The sequence below is a fragment of the Bombina bombina genome, chromosome 6 (genome assembly GCF_027579735.1).
Source record: "Bombina bombina isolate aBomBom1 chromosome 6, aBomBom1.pri, whole genome shotgun sequence".
Lineage (NCBI taxonomy): Eukaryota > Metazoa > Chordata > Amphibia > Anura > Bombinatoridae > Bombina > Bombina bombina.
This window is the reverse complement of record NC_069504.1, coordinates 985,402,961-985,415,583: the sequence shown is the minus strand read 5'-3', so window position 1 is coordinate 985,415,583 and position 12,623 is coordinate 985,402,961.

The following is a 12,623-nucleotide window of genomic DNA, read 5'->3' as shown; positions in this document are numbered from 1 at the left end:
TGCTGACTCATAAATAATTTCATGGGAGTGAGCACAATGTTATCTATAAGTCACACATGAACTATCAGTGTCTAACTGTGAAATATTGTAAATGCACTGAGATAAGAGGCAGCCTTCAAGGGCTTAGAAATTAACATACGAACGCAAAAGGTAAAACAGACTTCTTAACCATCCTGTGTTTTGCAGGATAGTCTTGGTTTGTTGCCTATCCTCTGTCCCTCCTGTTGCTCTCTCTTCCTTATAAATGCAAAACGAGGGACAGCCAAGCCATGTACCTATCTGACCACATTGACTCCGCCCATATGCTTCCACCTCCTAGGCCCCAGATACTAGCCAGGAAATGAATGCAGCAATGTGTGAGACACATTAATCTTGAGCCTAAACAACAGCAATAAGTTCCTAAACAAATTAGTAATACAAGAATGTGAAATATGTTTATAATTTCTAAATGGGAACACAACTTTAATATTCAGTAAGGAGTTGGGGTAAACTTTGAGACATCATTCTTGAAAACCCATAAAATTAACTGAGAATATTGCAATAAGTATTTTTTGACAGACATACCATTATAGATATTACCCAGCAACATATCACAGTAGTGAAGGCTGATTACAGACTAACGATAAGCCCACATGCCGTAATTGGAATATCCCCTGGCGTATGGATTTTATGCTGATACCAACAAACACATAACAGAGCAACTCATCCCATGATATCTGATGCTGCCATCAGAAGCAAAGGAGCATGGGAGATTAAAGAGATTCCATCACTGCCACTCAATCAGGAGACAGACACACATTGTATGAGCTTCTCTTAAATATAATTGCAGACAGCATCTGCTGAAATACGAAGCATCCTGATGGGAAGGATTGACAGGCAGTGATAAGATAACTGTCACTCAAGGGCAATATCTACTCAATGCTCCAGATCTTATTAACTGCTCTCATTGTGACCTTAGGCATTCACATGTGCTTCAGGCACCAACATTACATTGTAAAACCTAGCACCCAATATATCCCTGACTTTACCTTCATTGTGCTGTCTTATAAACAGTATTATAATGGTTATTTATCAGTGTTTTACTATATACATATGCTGAAATTAATTGATCTCCTATCCACCAAAGAGATCTAAAAAGCATTGCTTTTGTAGATAAAGCATTCCTTAGCTTTTATTTTCATGAGATATGCCACATCCTTTAGAAATAATTTATTTTTATATTTTTTCTTCAGACTACTAACATACAAAACTATCCAGTACTAAATCTGACTTATTCTAAAATAATAGTCTCTGGGGTTGGTAATATGCAAGACAAATCCAGATGCATAGTTCTTTAGGGCTTTAATCAAGTAGGTATCCAGGAGCCATGGAATTATTAAATTACATATTAACTGTATTGTAATTATATTACCCTAATTATGTAAAGTAACCTACTGAAACGTCTAGAGCATAATGTTTATGATAATTTGGTTCCCTTGCTTGCCTGCTTCCAGAACTGCGATAATAAGTGTGAATGTGCACTCTGCTTTTCTGTTCATAAGTCTTGGATCAACAGTCTAGGATCCAAGGCTATCCAGGGCAATGTGTGCACACTCAGAGTAGACAATGGGTAGGGATGCCAGCTGTCCTCCACAAAAATACTGGACAATTTGTTGCTGAATAGGCTCAATGGTAGGTAGGGACACACTATACCCACCTTAAATGCTCTACTGTAGCCCCCATTCTTGATCCCATCACTTAGATGTCTCACACCTGGGTAGTTTTGTTTACCCCTAGCGCCAGTAACATACACATACATTATTTCACCTTTTTGTCTGACCCCCTTGACTGCCCTCACTTCATTCTGCTCCATATATGTATTGTGCTGAGACATAGGAGGCCGTTAGCTAACACTCAGAGACACTTAAAGTGATGGTAAACTCTCCCCTTTATAAAAACACATCCGGAATGTTAGTGTTATTTTAGATGGAATTTAATTAATCAGTTGCAATGAAGTTGCGCTACAATATACTTTTTAATATAGATATGAGATTCAAATTTGCCGCCCTCCCATCGCCCACTTCAAAAGTACATTTTTTTTGTGAGCAAAAAGTTTGAATTGTTGTCCAATCAGCGCTCTAACTATAACAAAAGGATCCCAAAAGGGAAGACTGCTGATTGGACAACAATTTAAACCTTTAGCTCACAGTAAAATTGACTTTTTAATATCACTAACATTCTGTATCTGTTTTTATAAATGTGAGAGTTTACCATAACTTTTAAGTGTCTAGTATTGTTGTGGATATTTTACTGTACATCCTGCTAAAATACTGGACTGTCTGGTTGAATACTGGACACCAGGCAACCCTACCTATGGGGTAAACAGAACAGCAACTAATTGGCTGCACATCCCATCAGTTTAAATAGGCTTGCTGTGAATAGCAGTGAACATTTGACAGGGGGGCAAACATAGGGCTTGATTCTCTAAAGCTCTCTGCACAGGCAATATTCTCCAGAATGATTTGTCAGTGTTATGAGGGCCTTCAATTGATTTTCTAAAAATTTTCTTTGATAGCTGTGTATCTTGTTAAGGACATACCCTACATTTCATGCATTTAAGTATAGTTCTCAATGAAAGTTTTGAATTTGCATTGAAAGTATAATATATAAATGTATGTGATAAATCATATTAAAAAGCACATTATAATTTGAATGAAAGTACATGCAATTTTAATAGATCATACAATTTGAAAACAACGTTTCAATTTACTTTGTTAAAAAGCATACCTAGGTAGGCACAGGAGGAACAATGTACTATTGGGAGCTAGCTGCTGATTGGTGGCTGCTCATATATGCTTCTTGTCATTGGCTTACAGCTAGCTCCCAGTAGTTAATTTCTGCTCTTCCAGCAAAAAATATTAAGAGAATGAAGCATTTTTGATAATCGAAGTAAATTGGAAAGTTATTTAAATTGTATGCTCCATCAGAATCGTGAAAGTAAAAAAGGCTTCACATTCCCTTAAAATTGTACCAAAAGTAAAATTTCAAACATATTTTCTAATGTAAAATGAGCCTTGGTGAGTGGGCTGAACATGGGCGCTTGTTGCGTGTCTTTGTTTTTGGTGCCACACAGATTTTTTTACAATATTTTTGTATGAATATCATTCTTGGAATCTGCATCATTCATTGTTCCTGGGTTTGCTTGCTGTGCTTTACTTCTTGACTATTAGTGCTGACTTAATATACTTGACCACACACATGACTTCTAATTTGGACTCTGTTACTTGATAGTGTTGACCTCAGCTTGTCTGACCACTCTATTGCAGTGGTCTATGGTCTAGCAGACCAGCTAGTGATATCCTACTAGAGCAAAGGTGAAATAATCAGCTGATGGGTGAGAGCAGGCTAGTAACCGTGGTTCCAGATCAGCTTATTATTTTACCTGTGCTCTAGATAATGTCATGAAAATTTGACCTGTTAGGTGTACATGAGGACTGGCGTAGAGAAAAACTGCTCTATTGGATCTACCTTCCTTGATACTGTGCCACCAGTTAAGTTGCTAACTTTTTGCCTGCCTGACCATTTTATTGAATCTTGCCTGGTACTGCTGTTGTCTCAACTGTTACCAACCTTGCCTGCCTGATCACAAGCATGTTCGTCCATACCTTCAGTAGGCCACATTCTAGGCCTCACCTATTATGGGCCAGTTTAAGAGTGGCGCGCAATTGAAAAGGGTTTAGTGGCGAGCGTCGGGTTTATTGCTCATATTACAAGTTGAAAGCAAACATGATCGCTTGACCGCATGCTGAAGTACAGTGCCCATACTGCCGTCATAGACTCAGTGTATATGTGTGTACATATGTATTTATGTATTTATATGTGTATATATTTATTTACAGACATAAACACATAAATACATATGTACACATATATAGACATTTATATATAAAAGTACATTGGAGCCCTTTGCAGTAAAGTAGAGTAAAACATGTAAAAGCAAATGTATGAAATATTCATATTTAATAAAATATTATAGTGTGTATTGACTTTAAATATTTTACATTCCAATGTTCTTCACATAAGAGAATATGTTCTAAGTATCTTTAAGTAGTTATTCCTCTATGTATATAGCTATACCTAAATATAATCACGTCTATAGGTATAGATATATATTTTACCAAACAACATTATATACAGTATATGTAGAACAGGGGTGGGCAGACTTTTGTAAGGCAAGGGCTACCTCTAATTTTATTAACTAACTAAAAAAAAAACACAGGTCTTGATAATTACAATAATGTATTTATTAAAAAAACACAAAGAATATTCCAGCATACACTGTGTAACTGGGTGCAAAGCTGTTGCAGGGTACTACTAAAACCCTCAAATAGTAATCCAAAGATGCAAAGAAACAGCAACACTTTAAACTGTATAACTATAATCTTTCTGGCTGAAATTTGTATTTTTGCTACAAATAGGACCTGCTGGCTGCAAATTGTATTTTTTCCACAAATAGGACCTGCTGGCTGCAAATTGTATTTTTTCCACAAATAGGACCTGCTGGCTGCAAATTGTATTTTTGACACAAATAGGACCTGCTGGCTCAAAATTACATTTTTGACACAGATAGGACCTGCTGGCTGAAAATTGTATTTTTGACACAAATATTACAGCTTTAAAAATCAGCCTCGCTTTTTAACAAATACAGCCGCGCTCAGTCTTTGCTTACTGCGAGAGCTCTCTCTTTACGTCATGCTGGAACCGTCAAGCAACCTTATCTGTGTACAGCGCCTGCGTATGATAAGTAGTCTCAAAATTAAGACGGCTTGAGACTCATTCTACAAAGTAATTTTAATGGCTGGACACCATGTCAGGTTGAATAGGGGGCAGGTCCTGAAAACAAAACTGGGGCAGCGAGTTCAGCTATAGCCGCGTCTCGCATGCTGAAGTACAGTGCCCATATTGCCTTCATAGACTCAGAGTCATAGCTGATTTCAAAAGTCTGCATAAGAGAAAGATTTCTCCCACATTTACGGTGGCAAGGCTCTTCACTCAGAATCTAGATTTTATCTAGAATTCTAGATTCTGAGTGAAGAGCCTAGACGTAGTAGATGTGTGAGAAATCTTTTTGTTATTGTGCAGACTTTTGAAATCTTACAAACGGTCACCTCAAAATTCACTTGTGTTCCACTGGTAGACCGCGATCCACATCTTGCCCACCCCTGATGTAGAATATGTCGATATATGTAGAAATATGTATTTTTTTGATAAATAGAACATATTCTTCTATGTGAAATATTATTTTTATTTCGGGTTAGTGTGCAAATTTTGCTCCATTGACTTCATTGTGGGAATATGTTAACGTGTGTGATTTTCGAAGTTCGAATTTTCACACGCATTGGGTTAGTGCGCAAGTGAAAACTCTTTACTTTCAACTTGTAATACGAGTGAAACCTGATGAGCTCAAAAAAAGCTCCACTTGTAATCTGGCCCTAAGATGGGTGTGTTCTGTTATCTCACTAATGGGGCCTAACTAGATATTGCTAAACAATAATACAATGATTCTCCATTCCAGAGAACTTCATTCAGCACTTCTCAGGACTCCCGGTTCAACCCCTTTTTTAGTAAATTGATTCATTGCATGCCAGTAAATTTTATAGAATCAGGGACATTGCCTTTACCAACAAATTCAGACCCCTGTATGTTACCTTTTAGTGGAATTTGTAATTTAAAATTAGTTCAAATTGAACCTAAATAAGGGCTTGTTTCCATTGAGCCATAATTAGGTTTGCACGAGGTCGCAAACCGATAAATGTCGGAAGCAATTTAGTTTATCGACTGCTTCTGATGGTGCATTATACCACAATATCGATAGCTGGGGTCACGCTGCCAAAAATATTTTCGAGTCCAATGGAAAGTATTAGAAGCCGTTAAATGATGACTTATACCAGGTTTCTAATGAAGAATATTGAATTTTTTTTAATATTTATTTTTGTCCTGTGTATAGGAATAGTTGCACTACATGTTCTTATGTAAATATCAGTATGTATTTAAATATAAAAATATATGCAAGCACATATCTACAAAGTTCCAACTAGACTTATGCCTAGGGCAGCAATACATATTACATATATTAACAAAGTGGAAAATATAATTATGATAAAAAAAATAGTATTTGCTTATAGTTAAAATATATATATATTATAAATAAGTGTATCTTTGTTTTTGTTTCTTTTTAGAGATGATCACAGGTAAGAAGCATAGATGTTAAACATAAAATATATAGGGAGCGATCCGATATACGGCACAAGTTTCGGCGCAAGCGTGAAAACCTGCGCCGCCCATAGTTTCACCTCGCACATCGGGCTATCACATATACGGCACCGACAATTGCTAAAGTGCTGTAAGTCGGACAAACTAGCGATGTCCAGAAATAAGTGTAGGTACAAATTTCTGGAGTCGCCAGTGACTTACGGCACTTTAGAAACCGCCGCCGCCGCCTAAAAAAACTAACTAAAGTTTAAAATCTCCCGTTACTGTCTAACACGCCTCCCAAAAACAGCCCGACACGTATACCCCTCTATCCACAATCCCCCCCTCTCACTCCAAACAATAAATGTATTAACCCCTAGACCGACATCCCCCCACAACGCAATAAGCCTAATTATTAACCCCTAAACCGCCATAGCCCACACCGCAATAAACCTATTCTAGTATTAACCCCCAAACCACCGCTCCCGGACCCCACCGCCACCTACATTAAATGTTTTACCCCTTATCTGACCCCCTACACCGCCATCACCTATATTAAATTTATTAACCCCTAATATGATCCCCCTACACCGCCGCCACCTATATTAAATGTATTAACCCCTAATCTAATCCCCCTACACCGCCGCCACCTATATTAAATATATTACCCCCTAAACCTATGTCTAACCCTAACACCCCCTAACTTAATTATTATTTAAATAAATCTAAATAATATTAATATTATTAACTAAATTATTCCTATTTAAAACTAAATACTTACCTATAAAATAAACCCTAAGGCCTAGATTTAGAGTTGGGCGGTAGCCGTGAAAACCAGCGTTAGAGGCTCCTAACGCTGGTTTTAGGCTACCTCCGGTATTTGGAGTCATTAAAAAAAGGGTCTAACGCTCACTTTTCAGCCGCGACTTTTCCATACCGCAGATCCCTTACGTAAATTGCGTATCCTATCTTTTCAATGGGATTTTTCTAACTCCGTTATTTAGAGTCGTGTCTGAAGTGAGCGTTAGAATTCTAACGACAAAACTCCAGCCGCAGAAAAAAGTCAGTAGTTAAGAGCTTTCTGGGCTAACGCCGGTTCATAAAGCTCTTAACTACTGTACTCTAAAGTACACTAACACCCATAAACTACCTATGTACCCCTAAACCGAGGTCCCCCCACATCACTCGATTACATTTTTTTAACCCCTAATCTGCCGACCGCCACCTACGTTATACTTATGTACCCCTAATCTGCTGCCCCTAACACCGCCGACCCCTATATTATATTTATTAACCCCTAACCTGCCCCCCACAACGTCGCAGCCAGCTACCTACAATAATTAACTCCTAATCTGCCGACCGTAAAGCGCCGCCACCTACGTTATACTTATGTACCCCTAATCTGCTGCCCCTAACACCGCCGACCCCTATATTATATTTATTAACCCCTAATCTGCCCCCCTCAACATTGCCTCCACCTGCCTACACTTATTAACCCCTAATCTGCCGAGCGGACCGCACCGCTATTCTAATAAATGTATTAACCCCTAAAGCTAAGTCTAACCCTAACACTAACACCCCCCTAAGTTAAATATAATTTACATCTAACGAAATTAATTAACTCTTATTAAATAAATTATTCCTATTTAAAGCTAAATACTTACCTGTAAAATAAATCCTAATATAGCTACAATATAAATTATAATTATATTATAGCTATTTTAGGATTAATATTTATTTTACAGGTAACTTTGAATTTATTTTAACCAGGTACAATAGCTATTAAATAGTTAAGAACTATTTAATAGCTAAAATAGTTAAAATAATTACAAATTTACCTGTAAAATAAATCCTAACCTAAGTTACAATTAAACCTAACACTACACTATCAATAAATTGATTAAATTAAATACCTACAATTACCTACAATTAAACCTAACACTACACTATCAATACATTAATTAAATACAATACCTACAAATAACTACAATGAAATAAACTAACTAGAGTACAAAAAATAAAAAAGAACTAAGTTACAAAAATTAAAAAAATATTTACAAACATAAGAAAAATATTACAACAATTTTAAACTAATTACACCTACTCTAAGCCCCCTAATAAAATAACAAAGCCCCCCAAAATAAAAAAATGCCCTACCCTATTCTAAATTACTAAAGTTCAAAGCTCTTTTACCTTACCAGCCCTGAACAGGGCCCTCTGCGGGGCATGCCCCAAGAAGTTCAGCTCTTTTGCCTGTAAAAAAAAACATACAATACCCCCCCCAACATTACAACCCACCACCCACATACCCCTAATCTAACCCAAACCCCCCTTAAATAAACCTAACACTAAGCCCCTGAAGATCTCCCTACCTTGAGTCGTCTTCACCCAGCCGAGCCAAATACTTCCTCCAAGCGGAGCAAGAAGAGGTCCTCCATCTGGTAGAAGTCTTCATCCAAGCGGGGCAGAAGAGGTCTTCCATCCGATTGATGGCCAATCAGCCAATCAGAATCAAGTTCAATCCGATTGGCTGGGGGGTATTGTATGTTTTTTTTTACAGGCAAAAGAGCTGAACTTCTTGGGGCATGCCCCGCAAAGGGCCCTGTTCAGGGCTGGTAAGTTAAAAGAGCTTTGAACTTTAGTAATTTAGAATAGGGTAGGGCATTTGTTTTATTTTGGGGGGCTTTGTTATTTTATTAGGGGGCTTAGAGTAGGTGTAATTAGTTTAAAATTGTTGTAATATTTTTCTTATGTTTGTAAATATTTTTTTATTTTTTGTAACTTAGTTCTTTTTTAATTTTTGTACTTTAGATAGTTTATTTCATTGTAGTTATTTGTAGATATTGTATTTAATTTATTTATTGATAGTGTAGTGTTAGGTTTAATTGTAGATAATTATAGGTATTTTATTTAATTAATTTATTGATAGTGTAGTGTTAGTTTTAATTGTAACTTAGGTTAGGATTTATTTTACAGGTAATTTTGTAATTATTTTAACTATTTTAGCTATTAAATAGTTCTTAACTATTTAATAGCTATTGTACCTGGTTAAAATAAATACAAAGTTACCTGTAAAATAAATATTAATCCTAAAATAGCTATAATATAAATATAATTTATATCGTAGCTATATTAGGATTTATTTTACAGGTAAGTATTTATCTTTAAATAGGAATAATTTATTTAATAAGAGTTAATTAATTTCGTTAGATTAAAATTATATTTAATTTAGGGGGTGTTAGTGTTAGGGTTAGACTTAGCTTTAGGGGTTAATACATTTATTAGAATAGCGGTGAGCTCCAGTCGGCAGATTAGGGGTTAATAATTGAAGTTAGGTGTCGGCGATGTTAGGGAGGGCAGATTAGGGGTTAATACTATTTATTATAGGGTTAGTGAGGCGGATTAGGGGTTAATAACTTTATAATAATAGCGGTGCGGTCCGGTCGGCAGATTAGGGGTTAATAAGTGTAGGCAGGTGGAGGCGACGTTGTGGGGGGCAGATTAGGGGTTAATAAATATAATATAGGGGTCGGCGATGTTAGGGCAGCAGATTAGGGGTACATAGGGATAATGTAAGTAGCGGCGGTTTACGGAGGGGCAGATTAGGGGTTAATAATAATATGCAGGGGTCAGCGATAGCGGCAGATTAGGGGTTAATAAGTGTAAGGCTAGGGGTGTTTAGACTCGGGGTACATGTTAGGGTGTTAGGTGCAGACGTAAGAAGTGTTTCCCCATAGCAAACAATGGGGCTGCGTTAGGAGCTGAACGCAGCTTTTTTGCAGGTTTTAGTTTTTTTTCAGCTCAAACAGCACCATTGTTTCCTATGGGGGAATCGTGCACAAGCACGTTTTTGAGGCTGGCCGCGTCCGTAAGCAACTCTGGTATCGAGAGTTGAAGCTGCGTTAAATATGCTCTACGCTTCTTTTTTGGAGCTTAACGCAGCCTTTATGTGGACTCTCAATACCAGAGTTATTTTTATGGTGCGGCCAGAAAAAAGCCAGCGTTAGCTACGCGGGTCCTTACCGACAAAACTCTAAATCTAGCCGTAAGATAGCTACAATATAATTAATAATTACATTGTAGCTATTTTAGGGTTTATATTTATTTTACAGGTAACTTTGTATTTATTTGTATTTATTAACTAGGTACAATAGCTGTTAAATAGTTAATAACTATTTAATAGCTACCTAGTTAAAATAATTACAAAATTACCTCTAAAATAAATCCTAACCTAAGTTACAAATACAACTACACTATCAATAAATTAATTAAATAAACTACAATTATCTAAAGTAAAATACAATTAAATACAGTAAACTATATTAGAAAAACAAACAAACTAAATTACAAAAAAATAAAAAAATATTACAAGAATTTTAAGCTAATTACACCTAATCTAAGCCCCCTAATAAAATAAAAAAGCCCCCCAACATATTAAAATTTCCCTACCCTAAACTAAATTACAAAAGTAATCAGCTCTATTACCAGCCCTTAACAGGGCCTTTTGCGGGGCATTGCCCCAAAGTAATCAGCTCTTTTACCTGTAAAAACATAACAACCCCTCCCCATTACAACCCACCACCCACACACCCCTACTCTAAAAACCACCCGATCCCCCCTTAAAAAAACCTAAGTCTAACCCCCAAGTGGTCCTTACCTTACCTGTCCTGAAGACCGGCAGAGAAGGTCCTGTTCCAGGTGGTGAAGTCGTCTTCCAAGCGGCGACCTCTTCTCCTTCCAGGAACCAGCTGGCACGGAGCAGAGGAGTTGAAGACCGATGACTGCAGAGCTGAAGACCGTCAACTGTGAAACTGAAGACCGGCCACGCTGGAACTGAAGATCGGCAACGCTGGAACTGAAGACCGCGGAGCCATGGAGCGTGGAGGATCCTCTTCATACGATCTCCGTCGTACACTGAATAGGAATTCAAGGTACGCGATTAAAAATGACGTCCCTTGAATTCCTATTGGCTGATTTGAGCCTTCAAATTCAAATCAGCCAATCGGATGAGAGCTACTGTAATTCTATTGGCTGATTTGAATAGCCAGTAAAATAAGAGCTACTGTCATTCTATTGGCTATTCAAATCAGCCAATAGAATTACAGTAGCTCTTATTCTATTGGCTATTCAAATCAGCCAATAGAATTACAGTAGCTCTCATCCGATTGGCTGATTTGAATTTGAAGGCTCAAATCAGCCAATAGGAATTCAATGGATGCCATTTTTAATCGTGTACCTTGAATTCCTATTCAGTGTACGGCGGAGATTGTATGAAGAGGATCCTCCACGTTCCATGGCTCCGCGGTCTTCAGTTCCAGCGTTGCCAATCTTCAGTTCCAGCATCGCCGGTCTTCAGTTCCAGAGTGGACAGTCTTCAGCTCCGCGGCCATCGGTCTTCAACTCCTCCGCTACATGTGCCGGCTGGTTCCTGGAAGAAGAAGAGGTCGCCGCTTGGAAGAAGACTTCACCGCCTGAAACAGGGCCTTCTCCGCCTGTCTTCAGGACAGGTAAGGACCACTTGGGGGTTAGACTTTTTTTTTTAAGGGGGGATCGGTGGGTTTTAGAGTAGGGGTGTGTGGGTGGTGGGTTGTAATGGGGGGTTGTTCTTTTTTTTACAGGTAAAAGAGTTGTTTACTTTGGGGCAATGCCCCGCAAAAGGTCCTTTTAAGGGCTGGTAATAGAGCTGATTACTTTTGTAATTTAGTTTAGGGTAGGAAAATTTTATTATTTTGGGGGCTTTTTTATTTTATTAGGGGGCTTAGATTAGGTGTAATTAGCTTAAAATTCTTGTAATATTTTTTTATTTTTTGTAATTTAGTGGGGTTTTTTTTTTTTTGTAATATAGTTTAGTGTATTTAATTGTATTTTAGTTTAGATAATTGTAGTTTATTTAATTAATTTATTGATAGTGTAGGTGTATTTGTAACTTAGGTTAGGATTTATTTTACAGGTAATTTTGTAATTATTTAACTAGGTAGCTATTAAATAGTTATTAACTATTTAATAGCTATTGTACCTCGTTAAAATAAATACAAAGTTACCTGTAAAATAAATATAAACCCTAAAATAGCTACAATGTAATTATTAATTATATTGTAGCTATCTTAGGGTTTATTTTATAGGTAAGTATTTAGTTTTAAATAGGAATAATTTAGTTAATAATATTAATATTATTTAGATTTATTTAAATAATAATTAAGTTAGGGGGTGTTAGGGTTAGGCATAGGTTTAGGGGGTAATATATTTAATATAGGTGGCGGCGGTGTAGGGGGATCATATTAGGGGTTAATAAATTTAATATAGGTGGCGGCGGTGTAGGGGGATTCGATTAGGGGTTAATATATTTAATATAGGTGGCGGCGGTGTAGGGGGATTAGATTGGGGGTAATACA